This window comes from Pteropus vampyrus, unplaced genomic scaffold, assembly GCF_000151845.1.
Source record: "Pteropus vampyrus isolate Shadow unplaced genomic scaffold, Pvam_2.0 Scaffold326, whole genome shotgun sequence".
NCBI lineage: Eukaryota > Metazoa > Chordata > Mammalia > Chiroptera > Pteropodidae > Pteropus > Pteropus vampyrus.
This window is the reverse complement of record NW_011889107.1, coordinates 1,662,259-1,684,313: the sequence shown is the minus strand read 5'-3', so window position 1 is coordinate 1,684,313 and position 22,055 is coordinate 1,662,259. Positions and strand designations below refer to the sequence as shown.

Below are 22,055 nucleotides of genomic sequence, written 5' to 3'. Positions count from 1 at the left end.
TAGGAAGCAGCCCAGCCATGCCTCCTTCCCCAGGGTCTTCAGAGGGAAGCAGGGGCAGAACAGCAGCCCCGCTCCCAGAGAAGGCCTCCACGTCCTGCCCTCTCCTGTCTCCTCTCGGTCACTCCCAAGCCCTCTCCACCCCTTCCCATCACCTTGGTCACTGTGTCATCGCCCAGTCCCAGGTTTCTCAGTATGAAAATCCTCTCTGCCTTTCAAAGTCCTGCTTGAATGACTGCTGCTCCATGAATCCCCACGAAAATGGGGGCTTCTCGGGAGGAGGAAACGTGACTTGTTCACATTTGGACCCTTGGGCCCAATTTGCAACTTGGTCTAGAAGAGACTTATCAGAGTTTCAAGGAGTAAATGACCTGATTTTGCCAATGGCACTACCCCTCTCTCCATCACCCAGACCTGAAACCTAACCAACCATTACCTGGTTGGTCACAAATTCTGTTGATTCTTCTTGAAAAGCCACCCAAACTTCTTAGCCTGGTCTTCACAGCCCTCCCATTTGGCATAATCTTATCTAATATCTCCTGCAGGGCCCCTTCCTTCTGCTGTTGTGGACTCCCTATTGTTGATTTATCTACCTACGTCAGTCCTATTTATCGAGCATATACTATATGTTGCATTGCTCTAGGCACTGGGCATATACTGTGTGTTCCAGTGAATGAGACAGAGTCCTCTCCCTCAAGAGTCTTACAGTCTCTTTGGGGTAGACGGATAATAAACATGTACACAAATGACTAAATAATATAGTACTGAAGAATGATGAGTGCTCTGAAGCAAATCATGCTGAGTAAGGGGAAGGGAGTGATGAAGAGAATGTGTGTGTCCAACAGGGAGGCAGTCACTGAGGTGGAGAGGGGGCAGGGACAGAGGCTGTGGGAGTTGAGGTAACAGAGGAAGTTTTCAACTTCTGCAGACTGTGACTAAAAGCTCCTTCTTTGCCAATGTGTCCTGCTCAGTCCTACCTCCGGGCTCTGTCCCACTGGGTCTTGCCCCAAGCCTCTACATCTTCCTCAGTTGCATTTGGATTTGGGACTCAATGCCAATCTCATCATCATTCTGAAGCCTTCCTTTTTTCCTTCAGACTGCAATCACTTTTCTCTTTAAATTCCTAAGATGGTGCCTCTGGTCTTGGGCTTAATTGCTTAGACTGTTCAGGCTCAGATTCTCAAACATTTACTCAACACCTGCTATGTGCTACACATAGGTGCCTCCTCCAGTCCTCACCACCCAATTTTTACAGATGGGTCCATGGACACTCAGAGAGGTTTAGCGACTTACCTGTGGCTTAGCATTTGAGGAGAGGTAGAGGCAGGGTTTGAATGGACAGCATCTGACCCTATGAGTCCAGCTCCATTCTTAAGGCCCACGGACACTTCTCCAGGTAACTTGGTTATGGCATTCAAGGCTGTCCCCTGACCTTCTTTCCCATCTTCTCTTCCACAGTGACCCTCTGCTCCCAGGGACCACTGGGCCAGGCACCCTGCCCTTCTAGGCTTTCCTTGTCAGTGCGATATGCTACTTGCAGAGTAATGAGCACACACACTGGTGACAGACTGAGATGGGGGCATCCGAGATTGAGTACTGCGCCCACTCCTCTCCCTCCTCCTATAATGGGTTTCTGCCAGAGTCAGCGTAAGACTTCACTCTAACCCACACCCTCACCCCAGGGCCTCTCAGTCATCCAGCAGAACCAGGGCCCCAGGCTTTGGAAGAGTTGCCATGTCTCATATTCTATAAATACAACTACTATTTCTCCCAGGCATGTGGCAAGAACCACAAAGGCTTTTGGTATATTAACTCTTCACTGGCCCAATTTACGTTAACCAAACTTAAACGTTTCCTTTTTGGGTTAAATTTGAGATATCAATGATAAAAGTAAAGAATCAGGATAGCTACTTTATCAAAGACACTCAGAGTGAAAAGGAACCTGCTGGGCACTTTATATATGTCATTTCTTTGAATCTTCATGACAACCCAGGACACACGTGTGGTTATCATTCCCATTTTACAGATACACAAACTGAGTCTCAGACAGGTAAAGCAACTTGCCAGGGGTCACAGAGCTGATAAATGCTGAAACTTAAACCCCATCCTCTACCTGACGGACCTCAAAGCCTTTGATCTTGACCTCTGCAACCCAATTCTGCCACCAGGTGTTCGGGAGACCCATCACAGGCAGTAGACAGGTGAGGAAGGTGTGGTTGCTGGGGCTCCTCAAAGAGGAGCACTGCAGCCAGGGATGCTCAGGGCCCTGCCATGCTGGCTCTGCGTCCTCCCAGCTGCATGTCCTGGCTCATGTTGCTCACCTTCTCTGTGCCTTCATTTCCTCAGCTGTGAAATGTGATGATATCAAATCCTCTCTCCGCCTGATGTGAGAAGAAAGCATGATGATGTTTGTGAACATGTTTTGAGTCTGTGAAGCATCACGCTCAGTGTATTATTACCCGAACCCCCGACTTCTAGGATGAGTGAACAGTGGGAAAATTGGGAGCAGCACTGGGGGAGTGTGCGGGGGCAGAGAATAGCATTGGGTCAGGCTTTCTCTGGGTAGAGAGAGGCAGGTGAATGTCTTGCTCAGCCATCCTCACATGACAAGAGGAACCTGCTAACTAGGTCACCTTGCAGTAGGAAAGAGCTATTCTGGGATCTGCCTGCCGCCTCGCAGAACCGGAGCTGGGAGCTGCGCTATTTCAGGGGTGGCACAGAAAGCTCATCCAACAGCTCTATCTTGGATCCCAGCCCTACCTTTGTGCCTTGGGTCTTGAGAGGCCAGGTGGCCCTGGTGGGTGCTGTGCTTTTGCCCTCTGCCTGGCTGCACTGGGGTAGGCGGTGGCGACCTGGGACCATCATAGCACGACCAGCACAGGCGGCTGCAGGTGAGGACAGCAAGACACTACGCTTGCATTTCCAAGCCTAGCTGTGACTCTCAGCTCTTGGATGCAATAGTCCTGTGACACTGGGCAATTGACTTTACCATTCTGGGCCTGGGTTTCTCCACCTGTAAAATAGGGGTAATGGTGCTTATATTCTAGGACTGTTGGAGAATTAAATGAGATAATGACATAAAGCACCCCGCGCACAGCCTGCCCAGAAGAAGTGCTTGATAAATAGTTGTTGTTCCTAACTGAGCTCCTGGGGTTTTCCACTCTGTGGTGATGACTGTGGGAAGGACAGTAAATTGCTCAGTAGGCCTGAAATAGGCTGTGTGTTGTGGGTGCGGGTGGCGGAGGGAGAGAGGATGCTGGAGAATTTGGGCTTCTAAGGCTCTGGCTTGAAGAGTATTGAAGGGAAGAATCCTTTCGGAAGGAACTTGGGGCTATGAGGTCAACGACATACCTATATGAGAATTGCTCAGCTCCCTGCTGTGTGTTTGTGCTCCCAGCTTCAGATGCCTCATCTGCATAATGGGTGCGGAGACACTTCCTTCCTACCCTCTGGCAAGGAACAAATGCAAAGCCTTCAGCACAGTGCTCAGCACCTGGTAACAGTTATTACTATCTGATTTAAACATCACACCAGCCCTACAAAGAAAGCGTTATTATCCCCATTTTATCGATGAAGAAATGGAGGCACAGGGAGGTTAAGTAATTTTCCAAGGTCTCACCATTGAGGAAGCTGTTTGGCTGAGATTTGAATCCAGTCTGACTCTAGGATTGGCACTTATTGCCACTCCCCTGGCCTGGCATGTAGCGAGTGCTCAATAAAGAATATATATAGATGTACAACAAGTGCCCAGCATGGCACAGTTACATAATCAGTGGTCAGTAATGGGCACCTGCTGCTGTCGTAAGTTTTATTCTCATCATGACCACGGTTCAGAATTTAAAGTGGAAATTATAAAGCTTAAGAGTAGCTGGTGAAGGTAGAGGGTGATCTAAGATATTAGAAAATGCAACGATCCTATTCTCAAGGGAACTGTCAAAAATAAGAGGCAAAAACTAGAGTCATAAGCAACTTTCTCGCAGCATTCTCTGTAATTAAAAAAGATGAAAAAAATGTACATATATCAAACGGTAAGGGAGTAGTTAACGATGGCTGATCTCTTTGGTGGAAAATTACACACCCATTTAAAACAATGATAATATGACTTATGGAAAATGTTTATTATGCAATTACTATTAAAGAGAAAAGGCTGGATATAAAGTTCTATTTCTGCTCTAATTATACCTCTATTAAAAACATCAACTGCTTGTAGAGAGGAGCTGAGAGGGAATATGCAAACAGTCGATGTGTTAAATGCTGGAATTAAAGGTTTCTCTTTTTGTAATTGATTTAATAATTCAACTATAATTTACTGAGCACTTACTAAGTGTCAGTCACTGCGTTAAGCACGGTTATTAGTGTCGATTACATTAGGCTGCGGAAGGGCTTAACAAGAAAAGAGGTTTGATTGCCTCTCAGACTATTTTGGGGGTAAGCAGTTCAAAGCGGATGTGGCAGCTTCAGGGTGTCAGGGACCCCGATCTCTCTGTCTGGTGACTCTGCTATTCCTAGGGAAGTTATCCTTTTCCACGTGGTCTGATGGGGTACACCGCCATGTCCACAGTCCCGCCAGCAGCATGAGGGTGAGAAGGGAAGAACATGGTCCTCCCTAGCAAAGGTGTAACTAGAAGTCACCCACACCACCTCCATTCTTATGCACTGGTCAGAACTCTGTCACCTGATTAGCCACAGGGTAGACTGGGGAATGTCATTACTTTGGGAGGCCACAAGCCTAGCTACAAATTCTAGCTAATATAGAAGAAGTCAGTCTGAAAGGGCTACATACTGTATGATTCCAAGTACATAGCAGCAACTGGGGCACCTCTGCTACAATATGACAAACTGAGTAGGTCGAGGCCACAATCTTTGAAGAGCCCACATCCAGTGAGAGAAACGTATGCCAAGAAATGATTACAAGACAATCTGAGAAGTGCCATGATTGAGTTCTGGGATTACTGGGGATGGGGCCAACCCTGCCTGGAGGGGCATTAACTGTTTCATCTCCCATGAAGATTTTACCTTCACTGGGAGTCACCTTGTTTGTGCCATGTGGCACTATGCTCCCCACCCCCAAGATCTGATTGATCTGAGAAGGAGCGAGTGGCACTCCCAAGCCAAGCTGGGGCCATCCGATGCCTTGTGGGAGCATGAATGGAGTGGAGTGGCACAGTCTCTGGTGTTACTGCAGCCCTGTCCCCTGAAGGCAGCAGACTCCTACTGGATCCTGGATGTGTCTTTCCAATTGATTGTTTATTCAACTCCCATCCTTCCATCTGTGAGGTTCCTTGGTAAACTCCCAAGAAATCCACCAAATCCTTGGCCACTTTTTTTTTTTTTTTTTTTTGGACTTAAAGTAGCTACATGATACCAAAACAAGCTGAACTAATTTAAGGGTCAGGGTAAGTTAACAAGCAGTTTTGCTGAGATTCAATTCGAAGTGGATTCCCCCCACCCCCCAGGTGCAATGAGAAGCCAGGAGGGTTTTAAGGAGGGCGAAGGGGAAGGCTTTTCAGGCAGGGAATCAGCAGTGTAAATCTGGAAGCCTTTTACTTCTGTTAGTGGTTTATTGATTATGCACCAGAACAACCGCCGAGAAGAAAAAGTACTTAACAAAGGCTCTTGGAGGCACAGAGAGGTGGCAGCTGACGATGGAGCTTGGGATGAAAAGGCTGGAGTTTGCCATCTAAGGCAGACCTGGTTACTAATTTGCTGTGTGATGATAGGCACACCAGGAGATCCTTTTGGACCCATTCTTTCAATTCCAAGACAAAATCAAGGGTATTTAGATAAGTAAAAAAACACAGCAATATCTATGAACATTACACCAACACTCTAGCCAGGACCTGGTTTAACCGTTGTGATATAATCGTAAGTCGTTTCTCCCCCGGACCCGCCCTCTGCAGTCTGTCTACTGGCAGCTCCCCAGAGCCTGGCCTCTACAGGTGTCTGGGTCCCTGCACTTTGCCCCACCAGCTCAGTCACCCGCTTGTCTGAGCCCCTGGACCACTGCTTTACCTCCTGACTGGCCTTCCTGCTGTTATTTTTGTCCCCTTCCAATCTGTTCCCTGCAACCTAGCCAACATAAGCTTTTTAAGAATTCTATCAAGTGAAAGAAAGCGGTCAATCCGAAAGGGCTACATACTGTATCATTCCAACTACATGACATTCCAGAAAAGGCAAAACTATGGAGACAGTAAAAAGATCAGTGGTTGCCAGGGGTTTTGCGCGGAGAGAGGGAATAGGTGTAGCATGGGATTTCTGGGGCGGTGAGACTGTTTTGTAGGATCCTATAATGGTGGAGACATGTCATTCACTATACATTTGTCAAAACTCATGCACACAGAGTGAAGCCTAATGTAAACTATGGGCTTCACTTAATAATAATGTATCAACATTGGCTCATTCATTGTAGCAAATGTATCACAGTAATGAAAGATGTTAATAATAGGGGAGACTGTATATGTTGGGGGGTGAGAGAGTATATGGAAATTCTCTGTACTTTATGCTCAATTTTTCTGTAAACCTAAAACTACTCTAAAAAATAAAGCCTATTAATTAAAAAAAATCACATCATGTCATTTCCCTGTTTAAAACCCTTCAACGCTTCCTATCACACCTTGAAAAAACAATACATAATAAAACTCCTCTGGATGATGAGGCCTCCAGGATATGGCCCCTGCCTCTCTGTCTCCTTTTAGTGACTGGTACTCTAGCCTCACTGGGCTTTCCTCTGGTCCCCAAACACACCCACTTTGCTCCCACCTCAGGGCTTTTGCACTTTCTGTTCCCTCTGTCTGGACACTCTGCCCCCTGGATTCCAGGTGGCTGGATCCCTCTGATGATTCAAGTCTTGGCTAAAACGTCACCTCCTCATAGAATTGTTCTCTGAACACTCATCAAAAGCAACTACCCAGATTATGGTCACCACATAATCCTATTTTAACTTTCTGCATGAATCACTGGCTGATAGTTTTCTTACTTGTGCATTTAGTACTTGGATCCCCATTAGAATGTAGTTGCCATGGGAAAAAGGGTCTTCTCTACTTTCTTCATTGCTGTGTCCCCAGCTCCCACAACAGGGCTTGACATATGATAGGTACCCAATAGATACTTACTGAATGAGTTAGTGAGTGAATAAATGAGTGAATGAATTTCTTGAAACTCAGGCTAAGCCTGAGCTAGTTTCTAGATCCTGTAAATGACATGGTTCACGATCCCTGAGATTTCATCATCTAGTACACAGAGGTTTATATTGAACTTCCTGAACCAACTGGTGGAGTGGTTAACAGCATGAACCATGGAGCCATACGACCTGGGTTCAAATCCTGGCTCTGGTCCATAACAGCTATAGTCTGAAAATACTCAGGAATGTTCTTAGAGCCTATTACATGCTCAGTAAAAGCTAGTCATTGTCATTAACGCGTAGGCCATCTAAGGACACACAGAACAGTGCACCTCTAACACCAGAGATTCAAAGAATCTAGGAGATCACTTTATTTATTCATTTGTTTCTAGATCCTTCATTGCAGGACGTTGGAAGCTAGCATGAGAAGGGGCAGGGTGTTTTGGGGAGCCTTCATCCTTACAATATCTCTGTGGGGTAAGTACTATTAGGGCTATTTTATAGATGAGGGAACCGGAACTCAGGGTGGTGAAATGATTGGCACTGTGTAACAGAGCTAGGTGGCAGGACCAAGAATCACACCCAGGTCTGACTAGAGTCACTGTTAGCCCTCCCCAACCTCCTCTCTCACCATCCCGGCTCTGGAGGAACGAGCACCAGCCCTGAGCCCATGGGCTTACGTGGGTGGCAGCAAAACAGAGTGGGCAGGAGTAAAGATGGTGGTGTAGACAAACTTCATTCAAATCTTAACCTGGGTGAGACCTGGGGCAAGGCTGCATATTGGAAAAATAGAGACCATAGCAGGTTCTGCCTCACAGACAACGGCTGGTGGCTGGCAAAGGGTGGGCCCGTGGTAAATGCATTGCAAAGTGGTTTTGAGGGTTAGATGGGATGAGCCTGGTCTGTCAGATAGATGCTAGTTAGTTCCCGATTTCCACACAGAGGACCAGATCTGGGATCTACAAGGCAGCACCTGTGCGGATAGGAATTCTAAGGCGGGCATTCAGAGCTGGGAGGAACAACAGCAATTATCTTGTGGACAGACGAGGTAACAGGCCCAGAGAGGGGCGGTGAGCTGGCCTGGACACCCAGCAAGTTGATGGCAGATAGCTCCAGGGTTCTGGGAGAGGGCCACACTATGAATGTCTCAGTAGCACCTGGTGCTTCCTGCCCGGCTCAGGCCCACCCTTTTGCTCTTGGCTGGCTTGGATTCCAGAACTGGCTCTGTGCCCACTAGTCATGGGCAGGGGAATCAACACCTCTCTGAGCCTCAGTTTCTTCAGTGTTAAAGTAGGAAAAATAGCACCTAGCTTTGTAGAGTTGTAAAGATGACATGCATGTATATATGTAACATGCTAGCATGGTGGCTGGAACATGGTAAGCTGACAATAAATGTTAGTGTCCCTCCTTCCTTATATTTCCTATGCTGACATTGGAAGCAGCCTTCTAACCTTCAGCTGGTCACCAACCTGTTTAAAAATCTTTTAGTCTTCCAATGGCCTCTGAAGTAGTGTCAGAATTCCTTAGCCTGGCATCTAGGACACCCTGAGCTGTTTTACCTGCCTGCTTTTCTGCCATTTCTTTATAACTAATGTGCTGTCAAGTTAGTAAACGAGTCTACAGCCCTTTTTGGAAATGCTGCACATATATCCTTGTCTTGCAGATCAATGCACTTTAACATATTAAGGGTTCTGAGAAAGCCTGCAGGAAAGAAATCTGCTTCACCTTGTTCAATCCAGAATTTTCCAAATGAGTTTGACCGTGGAGCCCTATTAATATCCCACAGAACATGCTTTTGTTTCCTGAACACCTTTGGCGATTTCCTGCCTGCGTAGGTCAGCCTTGCTGCCCACAAAGCCCTTCCTCCCTAGCTCATGTTTACTGCTCCAGAAGCCCAGGCTGGAGACCTCTCCTGGGTCGGGCAGAGTTAGCCCCTCCCACGGGCTCCCTCAGCTCTGTGCGCATGCCCCTATCTTCGCTCTCTCATCCCAGCACTTTGCGCGCCCCGCCAGGCTGCCAGCTCCCACCCCAGCCTCTTCAGCGTCCGCCTCCCCGCTTCCCCTTCCCCTATCCGTTCTCTGTTCTCAGAGGACTGTCAAAAAGCACCACTTCTAAGAACCTTTTCTATGTCCCAGTCGAGAAAAATCTCCCTTTTTCTCTTGCTTTTAGAGTTAGAGTCAAAGCTTGGGGAGGGTAGGATCCCTATTTTTTCTTTGCACTTAGTAAGTACTCAGTGAATTCATGTTTATTCATACAGTCTACCAATATTTATTGAACACCTGTTTATTATGTGTCCTATGCTGAGTGCTGGGGACACGATAGGAAATAAGACAGATATGAAAGGCAGTGAGGGAAGTAGGAAAAAGCAAGGACTCTGGAGCAGACAGCTCTGGTTCAAATTCCAATTCCGCCATTGACTAGCTGTGCATCCCTGGGCAAGGTACTTGACCTCTCTGTGTCTGGGTTTCCTCATCCCTAAAATAGGGAAAGATACAGTATCTATCTTAAAGGGTTACTGTGAGTATTAGATGACATAATAAATGTAAAGTGCTTAAAACAGTACTCAGTACATATTAAGAGCAGCATGTATGTGCCATTATTATTGTAATAAATGGTTTTTTGGCTCACAGAGATGCTAATAAGAAAGACAGATGTTAAATAACTAATTATAGAAATACCTATGTAGCTGTTTTTGAGAGGTATCAAGAAGGAAAAGAAGAGTGCACAATGTGAGTTTAAAATGGATGGCCTGGATTTGTCCAGAGGGTCAAGGGAGGCTTCTCAGAGCACATGACATTTAAGCCATGACCAAGGATTAACAGAAGTTGCCAGGCCAAGCGAAGATCGAAAGTCATCTCGTGCAGAGGGAACAGCTTGTGCAGGGACAAAATCAGGAAGGAGCTTGGCATTTTGGAGGGACTCAGAGAAGGCCAGAGTGACAGAACCCGGAGAAAAAGAGACAGAGATAGAAGGTTTGTTTGTAGAGTGGGGCAGGTGATGAGGGCCTTGGGGCTTCATCCCAGGAGCTTTGAGAAGCCGTGATCTGCATCTTAACAAACCATTTCAGAGACTGGTAGAGGACCCCAGCAGGAGACCAGTCCAGGTGAGGGAAGCTGGTGCTTAAACTGGAATGTTGGCTGTGGAGAATGAGAGAGACACATGGGTTAGAGACTGGTTAGGAGATCAAAGAAGAGGCAGGAAGGTGTGGCTAATCTGAGTGAGCTGCGATGGGAAGAGAGAGGTGGCGAGGATGCACCTGGAATCATGGTCTGAGCAACTGAGAAACTGAAGGTGAGCCTGCTCCATGCAGCGGGGCGTGACAAGTTCAGTTTGGGGCATGCTGAGTGTGAAGTTGCAATAGGGTTAACAGTTTTAGGGGAGTAAAAATAATACATAAGCCAAATCATACTATATTCAGCATATAAAAGTGGGCGAAGTAATTATAAGTTGAACAGAGACTTTGGGTTGAGGGAGAGATAACGTTATGCTATATCAAAAAAGGGTGGGGCTGTTTATTTTTTATAGAAAGAGATTAAAAATGGAGATGACTTCAGTACAGAGATGTGGGTGGGGGCTTTGGTGGGGGCTTAGACCACAGCTGGCTCACAGCCGTCCCTGCGGGTAGAATCTTGACAGGAATCACAGTGCAGACATACTTTTCTTGTTCATTCAACAAACATTTATTGATTATTGATATCCCAGGGTTTGGGGATATAATTGATCTAAAAATTCCTTAGCTTCTACTAAGGAGACAGACAACAAACACATCGGTATATAATTTAAGATTAGATCAACTGCTATAAAGAAAAAGAAAGGAGGATCGAGGATTGGAAAGTGACTGGAAAATTCTGAGTCCAGTGGTTAAGGCCTCTCTGAAGGAGAGACATTTGAGTTTCAATAAAACAATGGAGAAATTACAGATTTCTGATTTAGAAATATACATAGGACTACCTTTACATTTTTGTCACCTTTAAATGTAGATTATTAAATAACTGACATAAATATTTACAGCTTAATAGAGTATGAAGTCAAAGCCATAAAAATGAACAATGAAACCAATAGAAAAATCAATAAAAGAAAATCGTAACGAAAAAATTTTAGGTCATTCCAAAAGCAGTAACTTATTGAGAGTGATAGATAAATTTGAAAAGCAGTTATAAAGAAGCTTCTGGGGTCTTTGACAATCTGATAAATGAAAAGGACACATTGGAAAAAATATTTAAATTTTTTGCAGACTTGACACTAATTACTGAACTAAAAGAACATAAAACATATAATGTACCACAACAAAAAGACATTGCTGACAAACTAGATAATGAGTTTCATCAATTAAGAGAGGATTTAGGGTTAGTCATGCACAAGAAAACAGTGTCCTGAAAGAGACTTGACAGAGGTCTTTCCGAGTTTGACGACAATCCTAAAAATTTATGCAGCGTGACCAACAGCAAAATGTAAGCTAGAAGAAGCTTTTCTAAGTTATTAATAAATTTTTTTTTCATGCTGGAAAATAAATCGTGCTGGAGGGAAGGTGGAATCATCTCTCTTTTCTCTTCATAGAAACACAAAGTCACAAAATTGTCGTCATGTGTGAATAGACAACTGAAGAAAATGCAGCCAAAAACGTAAGAAATTATAAATGTATGTTAGACAGGCAATTAATAAAAATGTTATGGACCGTTCTGGATTCTGTGACTTTTGAGCTATTTGTCGGCTGTTAAAATTTAATAATCTGTTGTGATTTATTCCCTCATTCATTATGAATAAACCTTTACTTTTATGCCTTCATTTGTTAGCTATTGCTGTCACACTGCTGTGTATCATACGACCCCAACACTCAGTGGCTTACAATCACAATTATTTGTCTCTCTCTGCAGATCACCTGAGGCACTGCGCTTTAGGCTTCAACACTGTGAGTCAGGATCAAGGAACAACTCTCTATCCCATGGGTCCCATCTTCCACCTGGGACCAGTGTGCTAAGCAGGGAATGTCTTTCTCATGGTGATGGCAAGGTACAATGTGACAAGACCCAGCCTCAGCAATGGCATGCTCTCACTTCCACCCCATTCCAGAGTAGCTGCAGAATGACTGCTCTAATGATAAATATTCTGCAAATAAGAGCTTAGGTAGTAGCTTGAAATACTTGATACAACAAAATTCTATTGAATTTAAAGTCTACTTATATCATTTCAAGCAATTTCATTCCTCAACGACAGGAAAGGAAGTACCATTATATTCTTTAAATAAAACTTCAATTTTCTTAAGTGCTTAAGTGGTTGCAAAAAGTGATGATAGTAATTTGTAGAGGTGATTATTTAAAATTTTTGATCAGGAATTTTGTGTAGCTGTTACAAATGCAAAAATCTGATCTAAAAATTTATGTCCACAGAAGTAAGTCCAAATCTCTAAGTTAAAATTTTAAAAAGATTTTTTTGGAAGATTTTACGAATTCAACATTTAGTATCTTTGCTAATTGTCTTTTGAGGGGATCCCAGGTGCACAGAATTAGATTATCATAAGCCTTGGTTTATGGTGCACACTTAACATTGGTCTCTATGTATTACGCTTGGTTTAGTTATTTATTATAATGTAATATGTTACCCCAAACCAAAGCTAGTACTTTGATAACCTACAAGTAACCATAAATCCTCCTGTCTCATCCCCTGCCTCCCCTCAGCATCACATTTGAACTTTCATGAATCCTAGAGGCTTCTGCCTTTGTGAGCTGTACACACGTACACACACACACACACACACGCACACACACACATGGATATATATATGTATATCTGATGAACGCATTGGTATAAGAATATAGTAATATTATATATTAAAACATTTCCTTTGATGTAAAGGTCTATTTTTTTGCTTCTCATATTAAATGATATTAAAATGTTTTCATAGGCCCTACAATTATCGTGGGCCCAAGGCACTGAGTCTGCTATGTCTAATGGGTAAGCCAGCCCTACACCACCTGTGAGGTACATATCACCTTGGCTCCTGTGCTTGTTATTACTTATTTTCCTTGGCACATCATAATTTATTGCAGCTATATGTATTCCTCAAAAGAATACTTTTACTGTTAGTCATTGTTAACTTTACAAAAGGATATCATAGTATATATGATTTTTTGAGGTTTACTTTTCTTATTTAGTATTAGATTGGTAAAATTAATTTATATCTGAGGCATGTGCCGATAGCTCATTCATTTTGACTGCTGTCTATTGTATATCATGTGTGAGCATATCACAGTTTATTCAGCATTCTCACATTAACGATGGGCATTTAGGATGGATATTTTTCATCCTGTTCTACAGGAAAGAACAGCCCTGATATTTCAATGGATTTAGCATTTATTTCTAGTTCTTATTCTGTGAAGCCGAGGGTCTGCTGGGGGAAGGGTCTTTGCCAACATGGAGGCCTGGCAAAGGTGAAGAGGAAATAAATAATTATTGATCCCAGACGGTTTCTGGGCCTTACTACATGAACAGTCCTGCTCTGAGTAAAGCTGCTGGGTCATAAGCTATGTGACTGTTCACCTTCAGGAGATAATACCAGGCTTTTCCAAAAATGGTTTCACCAATTTACATTCCTGCTGGCAATGGGCAAAGGATCCTGGGGGTTCATGTCCTTTGCAATACTTGGTATCAGACTGTTAACTACTGTAAATTGAATGAGTGTAAAATGGTGTTTCACTGAGGCTTTGATATATACTTTTTTGGATTGCTAACAAATGTTTAACATTTCTGTACACTTATTGACTATATTTCTTCCTCTCTGAAATATCATGTTCATACCTTTTGTCCATTTCTTTTTAACAAAGTTTTCTTTCTTACTGATTTGTAGGAGTCATTCATACATTCTTTATATTAACTCTTTGTTGCTTATGTGTATTGAGATTTTCTCCTCTTACTTGATTACTTGTATTTTCACTTTAAGACTTTTTTGTTGTTGTTGAACATAAGTTCTTATTTTTAATACAGTGAATTTTATCAACCTTTCGTTTTGTAGTAAATATCTTTGAGGCCTTATTTAAATCTTTCTGTACTCCAACCTTCCAAGACATTTACCTATATTTTCTACAAGGAGTTTTAACATTTCACTTTTGAAACTTAAGTCCGTAATCCATGTAGAGCTGATATTAGTGTATGTTGTGAAGTAATTTTTTTCAGCTCCATTTTTTGGACATTTTCCTTTCTTCACTGTGATGTGACACCTCTGCCGCCTACCAAAGTTTCATACCTGTGTGAGTTTGATTCTGGGTCTCTCTATTCCTTCTCATGGGTCAATCTGTTTGTCCCTATATCAATGCCACACTGTCTTTCTAGGGTAGCTTTACAGGAAGCCCTGATATCTGGTGGGGCAAGTCCCTCCTCCCTGCTCCCCTCAGAACTGCCCGATGCACAGCGGGGCACACTGACCTTGGGTTGGAGGGGGGTTGGATAATCTCTTACGTAAAAACGAGACATCTGTGGTAAAGTATAAAGGGTGAGGGATTCAGAATCAAGTCCAGATTGAACCCTAGCTTTGCTCCTTCTAAATGTCAATTTCCCTTTGGAATCTTAGGTTTCTGTGTATAAACTGGAGGCAATGATGCTATTGAACAAAAGTGCTCTGAGGATCAGATAAAAATGAATATCAGAAAAGATCTCAGCTCAGTGCCTATTTGCTAACTCTGAGTATTCCTGAGATGGAGACTAGAGAAGTTAAATGACATGCTCAAGGTCACACGACTAGATTGACCCCATGCTGCCTTCTCCACTGCCAGAATTCAAAGATAATTTCTAGATAAGTTAGTCTTCTCAGTTTCTTTCTTTTATTTTCTTCCTCTCTCTTCCAAAAAAAAAAAAAAAATCAATTTCCGAAAGTTCACGGCACACCATAGTCCCTGATGAACCCATCTGCTTTGGCTCTTTCTTATCTGATGGGAACAGATGACCTGGATAAGCGTCTCTCAACAATGTTGGAGAGGAAGCCAGGTTTATTTAAAATCCAACTTCTTTTTTGGCCCTGTTTCCACTGGCCTTGGCTGAGCTCAGGGGCATCTGAAAGAAACCAGGTCTGGGCATGGCTTCCAGGAGAATCCCTGGGCTGACGGTGACATGCCCTGGAACTCAAGAATCATGGAAATTGTGGAGACCTTGGGGGGTTAATCACTAAAATCAGTCTGTGAGGCAGGGCCCATGTCTGTGTTGTTCCTGCTGCCTTTCCTGATCCCACCATGGCCCCTGGCATGGAGCAGGTGCTCTGTAAGTATTTGTTGAATAAATAAATGAACATGGTCAGAGATATGCAGAGTCACCTTGAAGAGACAGTTTGACCTCATTCTAAAGGCACTTGACAGAGCCAGAGAAAAGCTGTGCAGTTTACCACCAGATCTGATAAAGACTTACAGAGAGAAAAATTTGCTGTATTAAAAGAAACAGTAATTAGAGTGTGTAATTGGCTCAGAAACTGATAGATAAACAGAGTGAAATGAAATCCAGAAATAGACTTAAACATATAAGGAAATTTGATATGATAAGGGTAGCATTTTACATATGTGAGAGAAAAATACATATTAGGGCCATCTGGAGAAAAATCTAAGTATATCCTTAACCCATGGCACACTGTACACTAAAATAAATTCCATATGGACTAAGTATGTATAGATAAAAAACAAAATAATAAAAATTCTAGAAGAAAATATCAGAGAATGTTTCCATAATCATGGAATAGAGAAAATCTTTCTAAAACATGACACAAATCCCAGAAGTTATCAAGGAAAAGATGGACAGATCTGATTACATAAGTATTTTTAAACTTCTGTAGGGCGGAAAACCATACATGCGAAGCAAATGTTAAACACTAAACCAAAGAAAATATTAATTTCCTTTCCATATGACAGGTGAGGGCTAAGAAGCTGATATGCAAAGAGCTCATTCAAATTAACTTTTTAAAAATGTACAAAGGAGGAAAAAATGAGTAAGAAAAATAGGCAGATAACGTAGGAAAATACATTTTACAGAAGATGACATTTAAAAGTCCAATAAACACATGAAGAGATGCTTGCCTCCACACACACACAAAACAATCCAAATGAAAAGAATGTGATAATATTTTTCATGTATCAGATTGGCAAATATTTAAAGTTGTCAGGGCAGAGTGTCCAAGGCCCTCTCATCACTGCTGGGCAAGTGCAAATGGGTACCTTAGTTTTGGAGAGAAATGTATCGACTTCTATCAAGACTTTACACTTATGTATCCTTTGAGCCAGCTGATTCTGCCTTTGAGAATTTATTTTATAGAGACACTGGCAAGCCTGAGCAAAGATAAATATACAAGAAGTTCTTTGCAGCACTGTTTGTGATAACAAAAGCCTGAAAATACTTGTGTATCAGCAGAGCAATGAGGAATTCAAAGTATGTCCATACTATACAGCTGATAAAGAATGAGAGATCTAGCTATACATGCCAATATAGAAAGATGCCAACAACTTAGTGTTCTATTTTGAAAAAAATAAAAGCCAGTTGAATAGCATATATATTATCTCTATATGCAATATTATTATATAAATAACATAACATATATTACGTTACATCATTATTATTATATTATCATATCTTTATTTATATTTTTATAAAATCTCAGGCTCCATATTATTTGTATATAAAACACATATACATACGTATATATGTATATATGTGATTAAATATATATTGGAAATTTAACATACCAAAGTGTTAACAGTGATTTAGACCAAGGCAAAGGTCAAAATTGACACATTACTTCTCTATCACTTAAAATGTTTCCAATAAGCACATACTACTTTCGTAGCAATGTTAAAAATCACTTTTATTAAAAATATTTTAACTGACATTTTGGTTTACGATCAGTGTGAGCTGGTTAAGTCTGCCTCTGAAGACAGACTCTCAGTCTGTTAACAAATAAGGCTTATTGCTGGATCAGGCTTCCCACCAAGAACCCTGGCTTCCTTTTGGAGCTAGAGTTTGCAAGGACCGCCCCCTTTCCTGAGAGAGCCAGAGAGGCCACTTGTATTTATTATGCTCCAGTACACGCTGGAGCATAATAAATACTCCCCAAGTACGGTCCAGGTGACCCCCTGGCAGTCTCGTTCAGTCTCCCTTTCACGGTGCGGTAATGGCAGCCTCCCATCCCACCGCAGACACTGAGCTCCCCCAGGGCGGGCACCAGGTCCAACTGTTGTCTGTATTCCTAGGAGCCGGCGCAGAAAATGTTACTTGACCTAATTTATTAACACAAACATAGACTAAGAGGAGTCGTCCACCAGGCAGATGTTGAAGCCTGGCTTTAAAGCTGGTGTAAGGAAGTGAGAAAAGAGGAGCAGTGAGCCATCAGTGGTAGGAGGGCAAGAGGGAGAGAGTAGATAGAGCAAGTCAGTTTACTAGTCACCTTGCAGGAGGCAGCCAGCATCCCCTGAACATCTCAAGTAGGACTAATGGGGCATGGAGCTTGTCCATTTTAGGAACAAAGGGCAGAGAGGCGGGTAGAGATGGAGAAGAAGGTGGCACAGGCGATACTATATTCTACCCCGCAAAGCCAGTGGGTGAAGATATCATTGGTATTGCTGCTGAAGACATATGCCAGAAAACTGCCTTTGTGGTAGAGATAGCTTAAGAAAAGCATGGAGAGGCAACATGTTATAGCCCATGAGAAATCGAAAGGTTGGTATGAAGTACTTATTTGCCTTTGTTTCTCCAATGCACAGGGTCTGGCACAGAACAGGGACTCAGGAGATGCTTGAGCAGGAAGGAAGCAAAGGAAGAGATGAGGATAATGACCCAAGGACCAGAGAGCTCTTTGCTAGTTTCACAATATTAGGGGGCGCTTCGAAGGAGTCCCAGAAAGCTGCCTCCACTTCATTGCCCCTCCTTGGGCTTCCGTATTCTTATATACCAAGTGTGTGTGTGGCGTGGAGGGGGGTGACGGGGGCGGGGAGCGGACAGAGAGAATGTTGGACTAGCTCAATGATTCTAACCTGGGGTCCCAGAACCCTCAGGAACTCTCAAGATAGAAATGAGTACCATGAACTATTTTGGTACTTCTAAATGCATGACAGGAATTGTACATTTGCTCAGGATAAGATCGTATGTACTGACAGGCCAGGTATCTTTCTTTGCAGCTGGAACCCCATCTCTCCCAAGAAACAGGAAAGCATTTGAATAGAGCCTGCTCTGCACGAGGGCTGACCCAGGTTAGATCTTATCTAGCTGGATCTCTGGCCAAGTGACCAGCCTCTCTTGAGCATTGGTTTCCTCTTTGGTGAAATGGGGGTGGTAACAATACTCCATTCAGAGGCTTATGGTAGAGATTAAATGAGATAGCGCACGTAAAGCGCTTGGCACCCAGCCTGGCCCAAAGTCAGCCTTTGGCAAATGGCAGTTACTATCATTATTAATTCAAAGTAGGAAGTCTGTACATCTCATGCTAATCAGAATCTCTGTATATGTATTGATTAATACATAGTAGGAAATGAATGAATTAATTATTTATGGCAACTTTTTGGAAGATAACATTTTAAAAAAATATCAGACCCCATGGAGAGAAATCATAAGTGTATATAAGTGGACAAAGATTGAGCCCCTTTGTGTAAGTTCTCTTCCAGGCAGAGTCTAGTAATAGTCTAAGCTCCCCCTCTTAGGGGCTTGGCATAATTGTTCTCTATGTTTGGAATGCCTTTTTCTGCCCAGCTGACTCCTATGACACCTCCTCCAGGAAGACTCCCATGGCCTTTGCTCGTCTGAGTTGGGGCCCTTCTGCAGCACAGTGGACTCACTCCTTTGAGTGTAGTGTTTTTTTTTTTAGACCAGTGATTCTCAACCTTGACCATGCATCAGACTCAAACTAAGGGCTTGTTGAAACAGGTTGCTGGGCCCCACCTCCAGAGTGTCTGACTCAGTAGGTCTAGAGTAGGTCTCGAGAATCTGCTTTGCTCACAAGTTCATAGTAGTTGCTGATGCTGCTGGCCCCAAGGGTCACACTTTGAGAACCTCTGGTTTAGCCTGAGTGCTCTAAGATACCAAAGATCATGCCTGTTTATTCCCCCACGGCACCTCCAGCAGTACTTCAGTCTCAATGGAAAGAGAATCAAGTAGCCAGAGGCAATACGAAAGATTTCCCAAGGCCTTGTATGTCGACAGCCAGACACTGGTGCTGACTGGGCTGGATGTGTGTCTGGTGTGGGAGGGCTGGAGGTGAGGTGCCCATGACAAGGCCAGGGAAGGCAAGGATGCCCTTGTCCTGGGTCATAGCTCCCTCTGGTGTTAACAGCTCAGCTCTGCACCTGGAAGGATGGGTGACAAAAGGGATGGGTTTCCCCTCCCCACCTCTTCCATATAGCCACCAGACATGCTAAAACCCAGTTCTGACCATACTCCACTTTGTCCATCCCCTGAGTTAAACCCCATCCATGGCTCTCCACTGCCTTCTGGACAAGGCTAAACATTCCAGGTCCTTTGCTGTCTCTCTCTCTCTCTCTCTCTCTCTCTCTCTCTCTCTCTCTCGCACACACACACACACACACACACACACACACACACACACACGTCCCTCAGTTGCTTGCTGCCCTCCTCAGGAACCCTTTGTTTTATTCACACAGACAGGACATGGACTTCATGCCTTCCCACATGCTATTCCTTCTAAAGGACTGCAGCCACCTTCTCCCTGTAAGAGAATTACTCTTTCTTTAAAGTTAAATGTGACCTCTTCCATGAAGCCTTCCTGGACTCTCCCAGGCAGAAGTGATTGTCTGTCGAGCCCCTGCATAGACTACCACAATGACCTCACAGTGCTGTAAGTACGGGTTTGTGAGAGTCTGGATCCTCCTTGAGACCGTGAGCAATTTTGAAGCTCCTGACTCAGTTTTGTTGCTTATGGAATTTAAAAAAATTTTTTCTACCTCCAAAACCAAAAAGATCCCCAATCTGCTGTCTAGGCCTCCTTTTAAAACTGAAAATCACTTGCTAGTATATAAGGCTGTTTCGATCCTTAGATAGTATTCATTCATTAGTTCAATCAGCAAATTGAACTAATTTGAGGCCCTCCAAGTGCAGGGGATGCAGAAAAGAATAAAACAAGACAAAGTTCCTGGCCTCTGAGCTTACACTCTAGTGGAGGAGGAAGACAACAAAATATATTATAGACTGTTAAGCTGTGATAAATGATATAACGAACATTTAGCAGGGCTAGCCATTGATGGAGGGAGTCTATTTTAGGCAATGTGGTTAGGGAATCCTCACTGATGAGGTGATATGTGAGCCAAGACCGGGGCAGAGTGAAGCTCTTACCACGCATGGATCTGGGAGAAGGCTCTCTGACAGTATGCAAAGGCCTGGAGGTTGGAGCAGCCTCAGCATGTTCTAGCAGCAGTGAGAAAGCCAGTGGTTGAAGTCAGGGGATACAGAAACAGACTCCGAGATGAGGGTTTGTGTGCAAGTGATTTATCAAGTGCTTGCTTACGAGGCAGGGTGGGCAGTAACCAGCAAGCGTGCAGGGGAATCAAGGCAGGGAAGGGGAGGCCAAGCAAAGATGTTACTTCAGACAGAAACTGCAGAGGTGGGCTCAGCCTCATCCCATAGGGAGCTCTGGTGTGTGACTTATGCCTTAGAGTTTGATCTAACCTAAGGCAAGGTTGCTGTGACCTTCATCAGTCCCTGGTTTAGGGTTACTCCAGGGCGATGCAAATTCTCAGATGCTTCATGTGGGCAAAGTGGGTTCCAGAAAGGCTGAGGGCAGACCCCGCTCCACAAAAAGCCATGGGTACTGAGTGTTGGAAGCAAAAGCATACAAAGCTGGGATTCACATGCACAGCGAGAGAAAGAGGGGATCTGGATAGAACAGTAACATTATCTGTAATAATCAATAAGGTTGAAGAACAGAAGTCGAGGGGAAGAATTATGAGATGAGATCTGAGTCTGCTGAGACCAAATTAGGCAAAGCAATATCTGATTTTCTCAAGGAGCGAATGTGCCAACTAATGCACTACATTTCCTAGCTTTCCTTGCATCTAGGGTTGGCCAGTTCTAGACACTGAGATGTAAGTAGAAGACTGCTGGAGGTTTCTAATATAGCATTGATTTCCTGATGGAGGCACCCTCTTGCTCCTTGCTGCTCCCTTCTTGCCTGGAATATGAACCCGAGGTTGGAGGTAAAGCAGCCATTTCGTAATCATGAGGTCACAGTGATGTGAGAATAAAAGCTTCATGCTAAGTATGGTGAAGCAGAAAGACATAAGGGGCCTGAGACCCCTGTGATGTAATGGAGCAACTGCACCAGCTTGGGATACCTATCACCAGAGTTCTTTTTTTGGAGGATAATAAATCCCTATTTGATGAAGTCATTGACTATTACATGCAGCTGAGTATCATCCCTAATTAACACCCCTCAGTCTGCAGGATCTACAGAGCCTCCTATCTTAAATGAGAGCACTATTTCTAATCGAGTACACCGCACATTTCTGTGCTTTGCCCATTTCCGTCTGGGAGCCCAAAGAATCCACAATGGGCACTGCCCATCTTAAACTTTCTGAGAATTCCTGTAGTGTTAAACCTGTAGTTTAACTTTAGCATAGAATCTTCTAAAATTATTTGACCACAGAATATGTTTTGTCTTGGAATTACTATTTCTATTAGTTAGGATAGTGCTTTCCAACTGGTGGGCCATGAAGGGGCTATAGGCATGTTGACCTATTCAATCACTCAAAAACTTAGATGGTTCCCTCTGTACTTCCTGAATTTGGTAATAATTATTTATGTAGCTAAGATTTTATACAAGGCATCTGCTGCCAGAAAGGGTCTGTTATGGCCACATTATGCCATACTCCCCACAGGTGCCCATCAAATCACCTCAAATAATCTGATTATGACCCTAGATGTTTCACATCTGCAACATTTTATTTTGCAAATACATATAAAATATTGA

At 43.4% G+C, this 22,055-nt stretch overlaps 1 long non-coding RNA gene across 2 annotated transcripts in view; it reads right to left on the bottom strand.

The window, feature by feature from the left end:
• The window catches only part of LOC105304041, a 45,008-nt gene that overhangs the window by 7,122 nt on the left and 15,831 nt on the right, over positions 1-22,055 (bottom strand). The window contains exons 2-3 of one of the 2 annotated variants that reach the window (XR_002776775.1): positions 3,349-3,446; positions 2,120-2,378 (exon numbers count right to left, since the gene is read on the bottom strand). This is a non-coding gene — a long non-coding RNA (uncharacterized LOC105304041). Of the gene's footprint in view, positions 1-1,888; positions 2,379-3,348; positions 3,447-22,055 lie in introns of those variants that run through there. The other variant, XR_896961.2, reaches the window with a different exon arrangement.